A 16963-nucleotide genomic window follows, 5' to 3' on the forward strand; every position below is an offset into this window, starting at 1 on the left:
GCAAATACCACGGCTGCCAACTCAAGATCATGAGTCGGATAGTTTTTTTCATAATCCTTCAATTGACGAGAAGCATAAGTAATAACTTTGCCTCGCTGCATCAACACAGCACCGAGACCTTTCTTGGAAGCATCTGTATACACCACAAAGTCTTCAACTCCATGAGGAAGTGCTAACACTGGAGCTGAAGTCAATTTGTCCTTCAATACTTGAAATGCTTGCTGACATTCATTAGTCCATTCAAACTTAACTGTCTTTCTCGTCAGAGTAGTAAGTGGCAAGGCTATTTTAGAGAAATCAGCAATAAAACGACGATAGTACCCTGCCAACCCAAGGAAACTTCGTACCTCAGCAACTGTCAAAGGAATAGGCCACTTCTTAACTGCTTCAATCTTAGCCGGATCCATAGCAATTCCTTTCTTGGAAACGATATGACATAAAAATGAAACTTGATCCAGCCAAAATTCACACTTCTTGAATTTAGCATACAACTGGTTGTCCCTCAACTGCTGTAACACGATCCTCAAATGCTCCCTATGTAGATCTCGAGTCTTTGAATAGATTAAAATATGATCAATGAAGACAATAACGAAACTGTCCAAATATGGCTTGAAAACCCGATTCATAAGATCCATAAATACAGAAGGAACATTAGTTAATCCAAACGACATAACCAAAAACTCGTAGTTACCATACCTGGTTCGAAAAGCCGTCTTAGGTATGTCATACTCCTTTACTTTCAATTGATGGTACCCTGAACACAAATCAATCTTATAAAATATAGTAGCACCTTGCAACTGATCAAAAAGATCATCAATTCTGGGAAAGGATATTTGTTCTTGATCATTACTTTGTTGATCTTTCGATAATCAATACACAGTCTCAAGGACCTATTTTTCTTCTTCACAAATAATATTGGTGCCCCCCATAGAGATGAACTTGGTCTAATAAAGCCCTTATCTAATAACTCTTGCAATTGACTCTTCAACTCTTTCATTTCAGTTGGGGCCATTCGATAAGAGGCTTTAGAAATCGGTGCGTACCTGGTACAATATCAATAACAAATTCCACCTCTCTATCTGGTGGCAATCCCGGCACATCATCCGCAAAGACATCAAGATAATCCCCCACAATATCAATGTCACTCGTATTCCCACTCCCTTCTCTAGTTATATCCACCACCGATTCTAGAAACCCATGAAAACCCTTAACCAACATCCGTTGCATTTGCAAGCAAGAAATAAAAGAAAGGCCAAGCGAAGTACCTGACGCCGTGAAGACCCTGCTATCACCATGCCCTGAAGGAAAAGGTACTGTCTTGGCTACACAATCTATCACAGCTCGATAAGTAGATAACCAATCCATTCCCAAAATAACATCAACCTCAATCATGGGAAAGACAATCAAATCGGCATTCAACAATTCCTCATCCACCTGAACAGGGCACGCTCGAATCACACTTGAAGAATGAATATAATCTCCCGAAGGAAGCACAATAGAAAAGTGGATAATTTCACCAATAGGAGCAAGACCCAAAGAATGCATAAATTGCTCAGATATAAAAGAATGTGTGACGCCAATATCAATAAGAGTAGTAGCTAGCTTGCCTGAAATAAGAATGGTACCTGAAATGATTGACAAATCAGGATTAACTTCTTCCTTGGTCAAAGAGAAAATACGCCCCTGAACTCGGCCCTTGCCCGATGATTGAGTGCAATTGATCGCAATGTGCCCAACACCTCCACATCTATAACATTTGTTGCTTCCAACTAGGAACTCTCCTTTATGTGGTTTATGGCATTTAGGACATAAAGGCTTATCTGATTTAGATGGCATCGCATGAGCTTTACGGCGATATTCTTCCTTTCCTTTCCCCTTGTGTCCTCCTTTTTCTCCTTGAACTGAAGCTTGCTTTTGGACAAATTGTTGTCTCCTGAATTGTCTTTCTTTCTCAATCTCTTTCTCATCATATTCGGCCATCAATGCTTTCTCAACAATCTCCTTGTAAGAATTAGCCTTCGATATTCGAACATCTCTTCGAATCTCCGCCATCAACCCCCGCATGAAATGCTCGGCTCTATCTTTGTCGTTCCTAGCAATGAAAGGAACAAAAAGACAACCTTCTTCAAACTTCAAGATGTAATCATTCATGCTCATTGTCCCCTTGCTTTAGCTCCAAGAATTCTTTCACCTTGCGGGCTTTAACATCGCTAGGAAAGTACTTGTCATAGAACAAATCTTTAAACTCGTTCTATTTCAATGTTTGAACATTAATCGTTACCTTGGTTTCTTCCCACCAAATTCTTGCGGTCCTGGTTAAGAGAAACACAGCACAACTCACTCAATCTTTATCATTAAAGTTAAGGTAATCAAAGATCGCCTCGACCGCCTTCACCCACTCCATTGCAATCAAAGGGTCCGGACTCCCTACAAATTCGGGTGGATTCATCTTCTTGAATTTATCATAAGCTCCCTCAACAACTCGTTCTTGAACTCGTTGATCATGGCCTTGGCCTCTATCTTGAACTGGTGTTTGCAATCGGAGAAGTTGCTGGATTTGTTCCACATGCACTTTAGCTTGCTCATGAAGTAGCCTACTAAACTCATCAACTACATTAGAGGATGTACTATCTCGGTCTTCTCCGGCTCTCCTTCTAGGAGGTACTTCAGGAGCTTTTCTCTTGGGTGGCATTTTCCTATATTGCATCTCAATTTAAAATCATTTTCAAAACATATTACATGTAAAGCTTATCATCATACCAATACATCAATGAGATACAGAAAGATACATACCGAAGTGTCACAAGCATAGGAAGACATGTGCCAAATCATTGGTCCGAAAAATGTTGCTCTGATACCACTAAATGTAACACCCTTACCCCATGACATTAAACTATAAATGCAATAATGCGGAAGCCTTATAAAAGATTTGGAGAAAAATAATAATTAATAAAATTTTGGCAAAGTTTACCCATAAATATAAACTTACCAAATAATCTCAAGCAAACAAAATAAATATTACCACAATCAATTTTTTCAAAATACACATATATTCTCAAAACCTCTACTAAACACATGGATCACATCTCCATAATTACCAAATGTTTCACAAAAGTTAAGACATAATTTCTTGTTCAAAACATGAACTAAGGTACAATACTCAAAACCATTTTATATAGGTCCGTGTACACTCTGAAAATTACAAATTTCGTTTGGCAAGACCCGGACCCCATGCCTGGGTCCGTGTAGCCACGGTCAAAGGGCCAAAATTGCACTTTTTCTTTCGAATTAGCCAAAGTGGTAAACATGAAAGTTATAGTCATATGTCTTGTTTTGAATCTCCCACTGGTTTCAGGTCATTTGGAGGTCGGAGTAAAATGTTATGCCCATTCTACCAAAATATGTCAGTGCAGGAACGACGATATACATAATACACTTCGGGCCACTTTTGACTCATCTTCCTCAACTATTTGAACAAAACTCAAAACATGAAAGTTGTAGCCTTGGATCTTAACATTCTAGTGCAATTGCCCCCATATCATTTGGATCAATATCTCATTCATTATACTAAAAACCGTAACAAATACCAAAATTTTCATACCGTTTCTGCACCTCAATTACCTATTTGGCTCCAACCATCCAAACCATCAATCCAACTTCCAACATTATACCCCCACAACAATAACAACTCCTCAAATACACAACCATCTACTTAACCATACCAAAACCATACAATAATTAACCATGAATACAATGCGATAACCATATTGATGCTATAACATGAAATACCAACCCTTCCATCAACTATACTCATAAACCATAACAATAACCATGATCAATAATAACTAACCATATATCCATAACACCAAACCATAGAATAACATCATTGACAATAGAAAGATAAAAGGTTGGAATATTACATACTTAATCTCGTACGAAGGATCACAACGAACAACTCCCAATAGCGTATGTGCCACCATATCACTGTTAAAATTCTTATGGTCTATACCAACAGAGGTAGATATACATGTGTGAGGCCCCATATTTTGTTATTTTTTCAATAAATAGTTTTGGCTTTCAAAGAAGCGCGAAGTCCCCATCGACAAATGACCGTAGAAGAATTATTTTTGCAACGTAATTTCCACAAATTGCGTGTGCTATCCACGACACGGAACTCATGCCTGACCACTATAACTGAATAATCCTTCACAGATGCAATAAGATCATTCTTATCTTTAAATAGCATATTAACGCATAATTCACCTCTGTCCGGATTGTAATAGCTTGTTTGCATTCCAGAAGGTACATCGACAGAATTAGGAGGCTCTTCCCCAAAAAATTTATTGAAAAATGATGGCATTTCAGAAATGTTTGAAAGAAATGGTACGGTCTGCCTCTGTAATGTGTCACGAGGTGGTTGCCGAGATGATGTCCCCTCATCAGGATTTGTAAAATTACTCACTCCACTATCATCATTCACTTCTTCTTCTTCAGACTCGCTATATGACATATCGGGTTCAGAATCACTCCTACAAATATCATCATTAGTGGCCATATCCGGACAAAGAGCACTCGTATCTAATGTTGGATTCGGCCAATATGGAGTAGGATTTTGTTCCGACGAGACATTGATATATTGATCCTAAGACCTACTTACATCATCGAAATTTATATTACCAAGTCCTCCAGTAACCTGTGGAACATAAGATTCTAGATCCTGGAAACCACCATACGTATGAGTACCGGGTTGTTTATTGAAACCCGAATCCGATGCACGTGGAACATAGGATTCAGGATCATCAACTCCAACATGATGCTCAATTGAATTTTCTTCCACGTATAAATGCAACATATGCATATTGTCACATTGCATTATAAACTTAAAACATCATCATCAACGAGATTGACTTGAATTTCATGCCAAGATGATATCTCCATAAATGAATATTTTGTTGACAACTTCAGAGAAAAAAATTCGATGGATCGATTCCTAACATTTTATGCACAACTTCAATCAACTCCAACAAATCACTAGATCGTAATACTCGTATCGGTCTAAAAAATGGAATGCTATATTCAACTGATCCATTATCGATAACTACATGACCACCAAAATGTAAGAGTACATCGACGTTAGACATTTTACCAATGAAATTTGAGAGAAAATTTATGTAGATTCAAAGAGGATATTGATAACTCATTCGTTCACAATAATTATATAGACAAAAAATGCTGAAGAATATTTAGTTTTAAATTATTGAACTTCACGTGAACATTCAGCAATCATAGATTCAGAATTCACGTGAAAGATTCAGGAAATGAACGGACGGGAAAAAGTGGAAAAAAAATAGAGTACGTGCTTTGTAAGCACGGACTGACGCACGTGGAGGTCCACGTTGGAGAGTCTCTGCTTCTTAAGCACGGACGCTCCAACGTGGAGCATGTCCTTGCTTTGTAAGTACATATTGAAATATTTCTGAATTTTTTTTTAAATTATTTTTGAAATATATTTTAAAAAATAAATTATTTATAAAAAACACGGTAAATTAACGAGGGGTACGTGAGCCGAGATTCCCAACAAATTCATTTATCATTGAATCTTAAATCAATCATTTTAGCTTATTTATTTCATCATTTAATTTTTGAATCATTTTTGTTGAGATTTTATTTAACCATTTTAGTGTAAACAATCATCCAATTATCATTGTTAAAGGTTTAATAACTGAGAATAAAAATTGCGAAATATAGTCTCTAGAGAAACGATACTCATGCTCTCGTACACTATATTATTACTTGACATCGTGAACTTGAGACTCTTTTGAGCTTGAATATTATTAATTTTTACTGAGGATTTTACAGTGCAAGTTTTGCTCGATCAAGTTTTTGGCGCCGTTGCCGGAGACCGTTAATCCGTAATTTTATTTTCAGTTATTTACTTTAGCATTTTTATTTTTTTTTATTTGAGTTGACACATTCAATTTCTTTGATTATATCTCTTTTGGTGCATGCCAAGATCTCTAGAGTCTGAACTAGAGATATTCGATCCCGAGATTGAAAAAACCCTACGCAAACAAAGACAACAACAGAGGCTTAGAGATATGATGAACAAGAACGAACGTCAAGAAGAGCAGCATGAAGATCTAAGAGTCGAAGAGCCAAGGCGCATACCCATGCTGGAGTATGCACAACCTTCGCTTGATGGAGCACGTCCAAGTATAGTGCGGCCAACCATCAGGGCAAACCAGTTTGAGATCAAACCAACCATTATTCAAATGATTCAGAACACGGTCCATTTTGGGTGAAATGCGCTAGATGACCCAAACACTCACATCACCGACTTCTTAGAAAATTGCGATACTTTTAAATTTAATGGAGTTTCTAATGATGCTATTAGATTGCATTTATTTCCTTTTTCTTTGCGTGACAAAGCTAAAGCCTCGTTGAATAGTTTACATGTAGGTTCCATCACTACTTGGGAGGACATGACAAGAACATTTCTCATCAAATACTTTCCTCCCACGAAGACCATTAGGTTGCGGGAAGACATCACTACCTTCACCCAATTCGAGCAAGAGTCCTTATATGAGGCACGGGAGCGCTACAAAGATTTACCGCGGAGATGCCTGCATCACGAACTACCTCTTGGGTTAGTAGTTCAAACTTTTTATTATGGCTTGCTCACTGCAAATCGTACTATGATAGATACTACTGCCTGTGGGAATTTGTTGAGAAAAACCGTCGAAGAAGGATATGAATTGTTGGAGGAGATGGCTGCCAGCAGTTACCATCCTCCATCTGAGAGGAAAAATCAGAGAAGGAGTGCAGGAGTTCAACAGGTAAGTGATTTTTCTACGGTTGATGCACAATTAGAGGCTTTGAATAGGAAAATAGATAATATGAATGTTGGTTGTACGACCATGAGACTGTAAGAGATCTTCTTCGATGGTTGTGGAGGTGGGCACTTCACGAATGATTGCCAGACAAGGAATCCTAATTATGTGCAAAATGAGGCACCAGTGAACCATGGGAGGACTCAGAACCATCATAGAAATGACACATATTCCAACACATTTAATGCTGGATGGAGGCAACACCCAAATTTTTCATGGGGTTGTCAAAACAATCAGGGTCTCCCACAAGGAGGCCAACGGTATGGGAAGCAACCGATGTATAGATCTGAGCCTAGAGAGGAGAAATCTAATTTACAGCAGATGATGACTCAATTTATGTCTGTAACGGAAACTAGACTACAAAATCAAGATGCAGCTCTCAAAGGCTTGGAAACTCAGATAGGACACAGTTGGCCTAGATAATTTCGAGCAGAGATCCAGGCACCTTGCCAAGCAACACCGAGACTAATCCTAAAGAGCAAGTTAATGCCATTGAGTTAAGGAGTGGGAAAACTTTAGAGTCAGAGGAGGAAGCAAAAAGCCCCTCGCAAGAGGAAAAGGTCGAAACACCCAAGGGTAAGTCTTCTAACTCTACACCTGCACCTACTACACAATCCAGAATTGTTATTCCTCTGCCTTTTCCAGCAGCATTGAAAAAAGCTAAAATTGATGCGCAATTCGGTAAGTTCCTTGAAGTATTTAAGAAAGTGCACATTAATATTCCTTTTGCTGATGCTTTGATGCAAATTCCTAGTTATGCTAAATTTCTAAAGGATGTTTTAGCAAATAAGAGGAAGTTTAAAGACCATATGACAGTAAACTTAACTGAAAACTACTCTGCAATGGTGCAAAACAAGATCCCACCAAAGCTCAAGGATCCAGGGAGTTTTCTATTCCTTGCATGATTGGTGATGTTGTTTTTCATAAAGCTTTGTGTGATCTTGGTGCAAGTATTAACCTTATGCCTTCGTTTGTATGTAAGAAACTTGGATTGTGAGAGCCTAAGCGAACGAGGATGTCTTTGCAGTTAGCAGATAGATTTGTCAAATATCCACGGAGAGTCATAGAAGATGTATTAGTGAAAGTGGGAAATTTTATATTTCCTACAGATTTTGTGGTGCTTGACATGGAAGAGAATGGGGAGAAGCCTTTGATTTTAGGGAGACCGTTCCTTGCAACTGGTAAGACCGTGATTGATGTGCATGAAGGGAAGTTGAGATTGAGAGTGGGAAAGGAGAAAATCAATTTTAATGTTTTTAACGCTCTTAAGCACACACTGCACACTAATGATTGTTTTATAGTTAATTCTTTGGATTCACTTGTGTGTCATTTTGTGCAGGATGCTATGAAGGATCCATTGGAAGCCACTCTCACCACTGAATTGAAGGAGGATGAACTTGATGAAGGAAAATATGAAAAAAGTGGAATACTTTAACGTCAACCATCCATGGAAGAAGCCAGTAAGGATGAAATTGGAGAATATGGGGGATCGAAGAGACTTGGCCCCTCAGAAGTCAAGCATTGAGGAACCGCCGACACGTGAGCTCAAACCACTGCCTCCACACCTGAAGTATGTGTACTTAGAGCGTACAAAGCTAGAACCTGACAAGCGTATTACTCCTAGGGAATTTAAAGAAAGCGAAGCAGTACTCTTGTACAACTCCAAGTTGCGTTTATTCTTGGCAAGCTCAAGTCAAGGTGGGCGGGCCCTTACATGATTACCAAGGTGTTCTCCTCGGGAACCATAACTTCGAGAGATGGGAAAAATGAGTTGTTCACAGCCAATGATTAACGACTGATGCAGTATTTAGGTGGCACAGTAGAGCCACAAATTGGAATAACTCGATTCCAAAACAATCAGAGCTGAGAAGGACTTATAGTCTAGCTCTAGACTATAAATTGAAAACTAATTTCTTTCTTTCCCACTAATTTTTTTTTTATTTAGTTGCATTTTTAAATTAGATTTTGATTATTTTATTTATTAATTTTTTAAAAAAAACAGGAGGGGGATGCACGTGGAGTACCACCACCGGAACACGACGAGGACGAGCATTGATCAGGGGAGTTCACTGTTTCCCCTTCTTTTCGTTGTTGTTTTCTGCTGCATTATGTTTTTTAGTTATCAACGTTGTTTCATTATGTCATTTACATTGCATTTGTTTATGTGTTATGCATATGTGTGTCGTTTATGTGTTTCAGTCTTTTGTGCAATGGGGACATTGCACACACTTAGTATGAGGGGGTCGGTTGGGTTTTGTATTGCATGTGTTGTTAATTGACGGTGAAGCAAATACGTTGGTAGCCGATGATGATGTTGGGATTGATGAATTACATGTTTCTTAGTCTTGTCACTCGGTATTAATATCCTTTCTGGTAAAATCATGCATTTTGGCTTGAATTGTGGAATTTTATATACACAAAGAGTGGATTTTGGTAGTTGTGTGAATGACAGTTGAGTAAAAAAAATTGTGGGGGAAACTGGAGAGACATGAGATACGAGTAGAACTTGAATGAAATTCTGTGGAAAGGAGTGACTAACCAGTAGCATGAACTCGAGTAGAAAACTTTAGTAAACCTGGAATAACTTTATTCCCAATCATGCATAGAACTTGAAATTCGTCCCTAGGACAAATAAATGAACATGCCTTATATTCAGAGTCTAGGGAGTACACATGAGAAAATTATGCACTTATCTAAAAAAAAGTGAAACAAAATGAGATGTAAGGTGTAAGGGAGCCAAAAAGGGATGAAATCCTATCCCGAGGCTGAAGAGATGGAAATGTACGGCGTTGAGGAATGTCGGGTGAAAATTCTGACAAGTGCATAATGAAAATGATCGGTATACTCCCACTTTTTTAACCACTTGATCACATGTTGACATTAACCCCCATAAATATCGTTGTGCAACCATGAAATTCTACTTCATTGTGTTTAATGGTTGGTCACGAATAGAAACGGAACTCAGGAGAATGAAAACTTGCGTTGAATTGTTGATTTGGCGACTCACATGATTTGCGAACAAAGCTATCTGAAGTACAAGCTAGTAGAATCCACAGCACACACACGAACACATTTTTTGTCGAAATAAAAATGCTATGTGGGGTTTTAAAAGGGGTGGTAATGGGTGTTGTGATTTGAGTGATGGGAAGTAGTTAAAAACCCCGCAGAGGCATGAGACTCCAGTTGCTGTTTCGCCATCGATTTGGTTGTTTTAGTACTTTTATTTGGTGTCTTATTTTGTATCTTAGTTGAGGTCTATGACCTATTTTGCTCGAGTGCGAGCAAAAGGTTAGTATGGGGGGTTGATAGAGGTCATATTTACGTATTTTAGTACATCTTATGAGTCTTAGTTTGCATCGTTTTGGTTGCACGAAGTCTGCATTTTGTTCAGGAAAAACAACGAAAAATGAGAAAATTCAACCGGAAGTGAAGCTGAGGACAAATCACTTGGCGCTGGGGCGGTAATTCTTGACCGCCCAACGCATACAAAAGCCAAGGAAGGAGTTCGGCAAAAGAATTCACGCTAGGGCGGTAATTCTTGACCGCCCCAGCACGAGCACAACAAAAATAAGATGTCCGGACAGAACAAATCGTGCTATGGCAGTATTTCTTAACCGCCCCAGCGCGAGAGGCTGAAGAAATTACAGAAGACCTCGCGTTAGGGCGGTAATTCTTGACCGCCCCAGCGTGAGTAAACAAGGAAATTTTCATTATTGGCTTGTATTCAACTTGGAAGTTGTGTGGCTGCAAAAGGAATCCTAGGGACAAAAATTCAAGCACTTTTTAGCAGCCACAAAGTTAGAAAGTGAGAAAAGGCTTGGAGAAAGCTTGGAGTTGAAGATTTCAAGATTTCTAGGCAACGTTCTTCGCGTTTTCGTCACGTCTAGTATTTCTAGTTTAATTTCTCTTGTTTAAATATTGTTTTGCTTAGTTTAATCATTAATTCTAGTAGCTAATTTTCATTATTTGTTGGATTTAAGGGGATCCTACCCCGAAACCGAGTTTAGTTAATTAATCTATCGACTTTTGATTTATTCTTAATTATGCTATTAATTTCATTGCGTTGTTGAAGCGTATCTAACTTTAATAACGATTTCATATTGCGAATGAGTTCGAGAAAATAGTCCGTGGTAGGAACGAGTAGCATAATCCATAGATTTACAATTTTAATAGAAATATAAAGTCGAATACATGTAGATAGTCATAGTCCAGTAGGTCGAAAGCAGGGGGATTTCATAGAACGACATGGAATTCACCTTTGATAAATAATTAAAGAAATTTAATTACTTCACTACGTTGAATTAGTTTGGCATAGCGTGTTCAATTGGATAGGAAATACCGTCGAAAGCGTAGATTATTGTCGAACGAATTAGGTAAATTAGCGATGGGTAGGTGAACCGAGATTCCCAACATATTTATTTCTCATTGAATCTTAAATCAATCATTTTAGCTTATTTATTTCATCATTTAATTTGTGAATCATTTTTCATTGAGGTTTTATTTAATCATTGTAGTAGTAAACAATCATCCAATTATCGTTGTTAAAGGTTTAATAACTTAGAATAACAAATGTCAAATACAGTCTCTAGATAAACGATACTCGTACTCTCGTACACTATATTATTACTTGACATCGTGGACTTGCGATTATTTCGAGCTTGAATATTATTAATTTTTACTAAGGATTTTACAGTGCAAGTTTAGCTCGATCAGTAAGAAAACTTAGTCTCTGGTAGTGGGTTTGTGAAGATATCCGCTGCTTGTAGTTCAGTTGAGATGTATTCAAATCTGATGTCCTTCTTGAGTGCATGATCTCTGATAAAGTGATATCTGACGTCAATATGCTTTGTCTTGGATTAAAGAACTGAATTATATGTAATCGCAATTCTGCTAGTGTTGTCACAAAAGATTGGTGATTCCTCTGCGATGACACTATAGTCTCTTAGTTGTTGCTGAATCCAGAGCAGTTGAGCGCAACAGCTTCTAGCAACTAGATATTCTGCTTCAGTTGTGGAAGTTGCTATGGATGTTTTCTTCTTTCTGAACCAGAAAATCAGTCTGTCTCCCAGAAACTGCCATGATCCACTAGTACTTTTTCGATAAAGTTTACATCATGCATAATCTGCATCTAAATAGCCAACTAGATTGAAAAATGAGTCTTTAGCATACCATAAGCCCACATTTTGTGTGCCTTTAAGATATTTCCATATTCGTTTGGCAGCTGAAAAATGTGATTGTTTAGGATCTGCTTGAAATCTAGCACACATGCAGACAAAAAACATAATATCAGGACGGCTAGCAGTTAGGTATAGTAAAGAACATATTAAACCTCTGTAGAGTGTCATCTCAACTAATATTCCTCGTTCATCTTTATCTAATTTAATTGATGAATTCTTAGGAATATTTGCAGCTGAACATGTTTCCGTGCCAAACTTCTTAAGCAGTTCCTTCGTACGTTTAGTTTGACTGATAAATGTACCAATTTCCATTTGCTTCACTTGCAGACTAAGAAAGAACGTCAGTTCACCCATCATACTCATGTCAAATTTATCCTGCATTAACTTAGCAAATTTCTCGCATAATATGGGGTTATTTGAACCAAAAACATTATCATCAACATAAATTTGTACAAGTAAAGTATGATCTTTCTTTGTAAATTTGAACAGAGTTTTGTCAACTGTTCCAACAGTTAAATCATGATCAGTTAAAATTTTTGATAATGTCTCATACTAGGCTTGGGGAGCTTGTTTGAGACCATATAATGCTTTGTTGAGATGATAAATGAGATCAGGAAATAAATGATTTACAAAACCTGATGGTTGTTCAAAGTAGTTTTCTTCTTGTAACTGACCATTGAGGAATGCGCTTTTGACATCCATCTGATATACTTTGAAATTCTTGAAAGAGGCATATGCTAGGAATATTTTTATTGTTTCCAGTCAATCAACTGGTACATAAGTTTCGTCATAATCGATTTCTTCCTCTTGTATGTACCCTTGTGCAACCAAACTGGCTTTGTTGCGCACAACTGAACCATCTTTGTTCAGTTTATTTCTGTATACCCATTTTGTAATTATAATAAACTTTGAAAGTGGTCTTGGAACTAAAGTCCAAACATTGTTATGGGTAAATTGATTCAGTTCTTTTTTCATAGAATTTATACAGCTCGGATCAGTTAGAGCTTCATTAGTTATCTTAGGTTCAAATTGAGAAATAAATGCAGAGTGCACAAATAAATTAAACATTTGATTTCTAGTTTTTTACTGGATCAGATGGATTACCTATCACCAAGTCTTGTGGATGTAATTTGCTCCATCTGTAGTTGGAACTGAATGGATCATTTTGCATAACTGTCAGGTTGTAACTGAACATTTCCTTCAGCATCAGTTGCAACAGTTTCAGTTTGTATTTGAATATCATCGTGTTGTTCCATAAATTGATTGTTAGGAATTGTTTCCTGTCCAACTGTTTGATCCACCATTTCTGGTTCAGGTGTTTGAAAAATGTTTCGGTTGATGTGAAATTCTTCTTCACTATCATCCTCCAAGCTAATTTTTGTTAAGAGATTAGTCAGCTCAACTAGATCAATTGGCTTCTCAGTTAGAGCAGATTCATCAAATACAACATGCATTGATTCTTCTACATTTAAATTATGCTTATTAAACTCTCTATAAGCCTTGCTGGCTGATGAATATCCCAGAAAAATTCCTTCATCATATTTAGCATCAAATGCTCTTAAATGATTTTGCCATTGTTATGAATAAAGCATTTACAACCAAATATTTTGAAGTAAGACGCCACGCTTTTCTTTCGATGCCAGATCTCAAATGACGTTTTCAAATGATTTTTATTAATCATTAATCTTTTCTGTGTATAACATGCAGTGTTTACTGCTTCTGTCCAAAATCTCTGAGAGATACCGGAATCAGCAAGCATTGTTCTAGATGCTTCTTTAAGAGTACGATTTATTCGTTTAGCTACACCATTTTGCTGAGTTGTTCTTGCGGCTGAGAACTCATGCTTGATTCCAGAATTTTCTAAAAATAGAGAAAGGTTTTGATTGACAAATTCAGTCCCTCAATCAGATCTTATTCTGTCAATCCCAACTTATTTTTCATTTTAAAATCTTTTGAAAAGTTTAATCAGTTGTGCAGCAGTTTGGTCTTTTTATTTGAGAAAAATAACCTAAGTAAATATTGAAAAATTATCGACAATTACTAGGGTGTATTTCAGTCCCTAAATTCATGACTGATATAGAACCAAACAGATCCATATGAAAAAGTTCTAAGCATCTTAAGGAAGATTTACTCCCCTTGTTTTTAAAAAAAGATCTTACTTGTTTACTAAACTGACATGCTGAACATATTTTATATTTTGATAATTCAATCTTAGGCAGATCAGTTACAAGATCATGACTACTCAGATGAACGATGGATTTGAAATTCAAGTGATTCAACCTTTTATGTCATAACCAGTTCTTGGATAGATTAGAAGCGACAAGACAAACTTGTTCATTAGTTTGATTAGTCCAATTTACTTTACAATTGTTACCTCACCGATTTTCTGTCATGATGATGTTACAAATTGAGTTCTTAACTATGCAGGTGTGCTAGTTGAACTCAATTCAAAAATTATTATCACATAACTGATTTATGCTAATAAAATTATATTTTAAATTATCAACGAGTATAACATCATTAATAATAATATTAGCATGGATAAGCTTACCCTTACCCACGGTTCTATCTTGAGAGGCATCTCCAAAACTGATTTTTTGAACCATAGTATTTGATCAGTTGGGATCGAAAATCAGCATCTCCTGTCATATGTCTTGAGCATCCGCTGTCCAAGTACCAGATTGAATTTTTAGTTGATGTACTTGTCACCTACAGTGACACACAATAAATAACTTTGATACCCACGTCTATTTGGGTCCTACATTGATTAGTCCTTTAGGAACCCAGACTTGAACCAGTCTAACAGACTTTCCAGTTGTTGTGTTCCAGATTGTTTTTCTCGGTTTGTGTGTGCTTAATGTGTTGTGTGCAGATGAGACAATATGTGTTTTAGCCTTGTTCACCTGGTTGTTCATCTGATATCTTTTTTGAACAGGCTCGCAACTATAATAATTGAAATAGGCATTCCTAGAGTTTTGGTTTTCATAGCTGAACCGTTTATGTGACCAGTTTCGTGAATCATTTGAACTTGTATGGCTATATCCGATTCCATAACTCTTAGCCTTGTTCTTATTGTCAATCATTTTTTAACTGGTTTACTTGGATCTGATTGTTCATGTACCATAAATGATTTTACAAATTGAATATACTTCCTTTTGCATATGTTCATTTTTGGTTTGGTACCACTGGTTGAAGATTCATCTTGGCTATTAAAGCCTAAACCAATTTTTCAGTAACTGATTTTTGTAAATCTTGCATTTCAGTCAATGCGACTGATGATTTATTCCAGGCTTGAATCAGATTAGTTTGTCTTGAATTCTCAAACTTCAGCTGCTAAATCACAGATTGGTTCTCACTCATTTCAGCTTTTAGCTCAACAATCTTCTTTTTTAGACTCAACATTTCAACCGATTCATAATGACCAATTTCAGTTTTATTTTCTTGATGATCAGTTTGCTTTGCTTTGGCCATCTCAAATGAGAGAGCAAGTTTGTGATACTCATTAACCATGTCGTGTAATGTGGAAATAAGTTATTCCCATGTTAAATCAGTTGAGCTGAAATCAAATATATGCTCGATGCTTGATTCCAGTTATGTATCGTTAGCCATTAAGCATTTTACTTCTTCTTCATCACTGGAGCTGCTCGATGTCTCAGATTCTGATTCTTCACTCTCAGTTTCAGCCCATTTGTATTTGCTTTCTTCGGCTAATAGAGCTTCATGCTTTTTTTTGAATGATCTTTTGTCATTCTTAGCTCTTCTTCTCCGCTCAAATGATTTCATTTCTTTTTCGGCTGAACGTCGACTATTCTTCTTTGGCTTAGGACAATCAGATATGTAATATCCGGTTTTGCCACAATTGTAGTAAGCATTTGGTTCTTCCTTGCAAATATTCTTGTGAGAAGTTCTTTGAAAGGATCCCAGGTTCTTTCTCATAAACCTTCCAAACTTCTTGATGAACAATGACATGGCATCATTGCTCAACTATTCTACAGATTTTTCAGTTGAACTAGTTGGTTCAAGGCGTTGAGAGTAGTTGTAACCGGTGGAGTCGATGGTTCTCCCTCTCTCGTCTATAGTTCAAATTTTTATGCCTTGAGATCTGCAAATAGATCGTGTAATTCAACTTTGTTGAGATCTTTGGATTTTCTCATTGGCATTGCTTTCACATTCCATTCTTTGGGAAGACCATAAACAACCTTCAATGCAATTTCTTTATTTGAATACATCCCAAATTTCTTTGGCATTTTTGCACATCTTGATTTTGCTGAAAGTATTTTTTTTCCAAGGTTTTATACAAGATATCCTTGGCCACATTGTCCAAGTTTGCTTTCGTTTTGTCTTCAGCTGTCCATTCTTCACATGGTTTTTCAATACGGTGAGCTGCTCCATCAGTTAGAGCAACAACAGTGTTAGCTTTCATAATATTCATAGGTCTATTAGTTATGGCATATCACATGTCATCGTCTTGTACAGCTAAATGAGCCTGCATTCTGATTTTCCAATCATCGAAATCTTCTATTGAGAACATAGGGATTTTGTTGAATAAAGACATGGTGATCAGGCGAATAAATAGAGATTATTCAAAAACAAGATTGAAACCGCTCTGATACCACTTGTTAGGATCGGTTAAGAGAGTCAAAGTGTTTAGAAGGGTGGGGGGGGGGGGGCGGGGTTGAATATACACTTGGAGATTTTCTCCTCTTTTAAAATATGAGTCAGTTTGGTGATAAACTGAACTCAAGAATTTTTTTGTCAATATCAATCGATTAACTATTTTAAAGTGCGGAAATAAATCAACTGACATATTGAATACTAAAATAATAAATAAGGTATTGAACATGAAATTTTTTATGGATGTTCGAAGACTTCAAACGCTCCTACGTCACCTCTTCT

The sequence above is a fragment of the Primulina tabacum genome, chromosome 12 (assembly GCF_025594145.1).
Source record: "Primulina tabacum isolate GXHZ01 chromosome 12, ASM2559414v2, whole genome shotgun sequence".
Classification (NCBI taxonomy): Eukaryota; Viridiplantae; Streptophyta; class Magnoliopsida; order Lamiales; family Gesneriaceae; genus Primulina; species Primulina tabacum.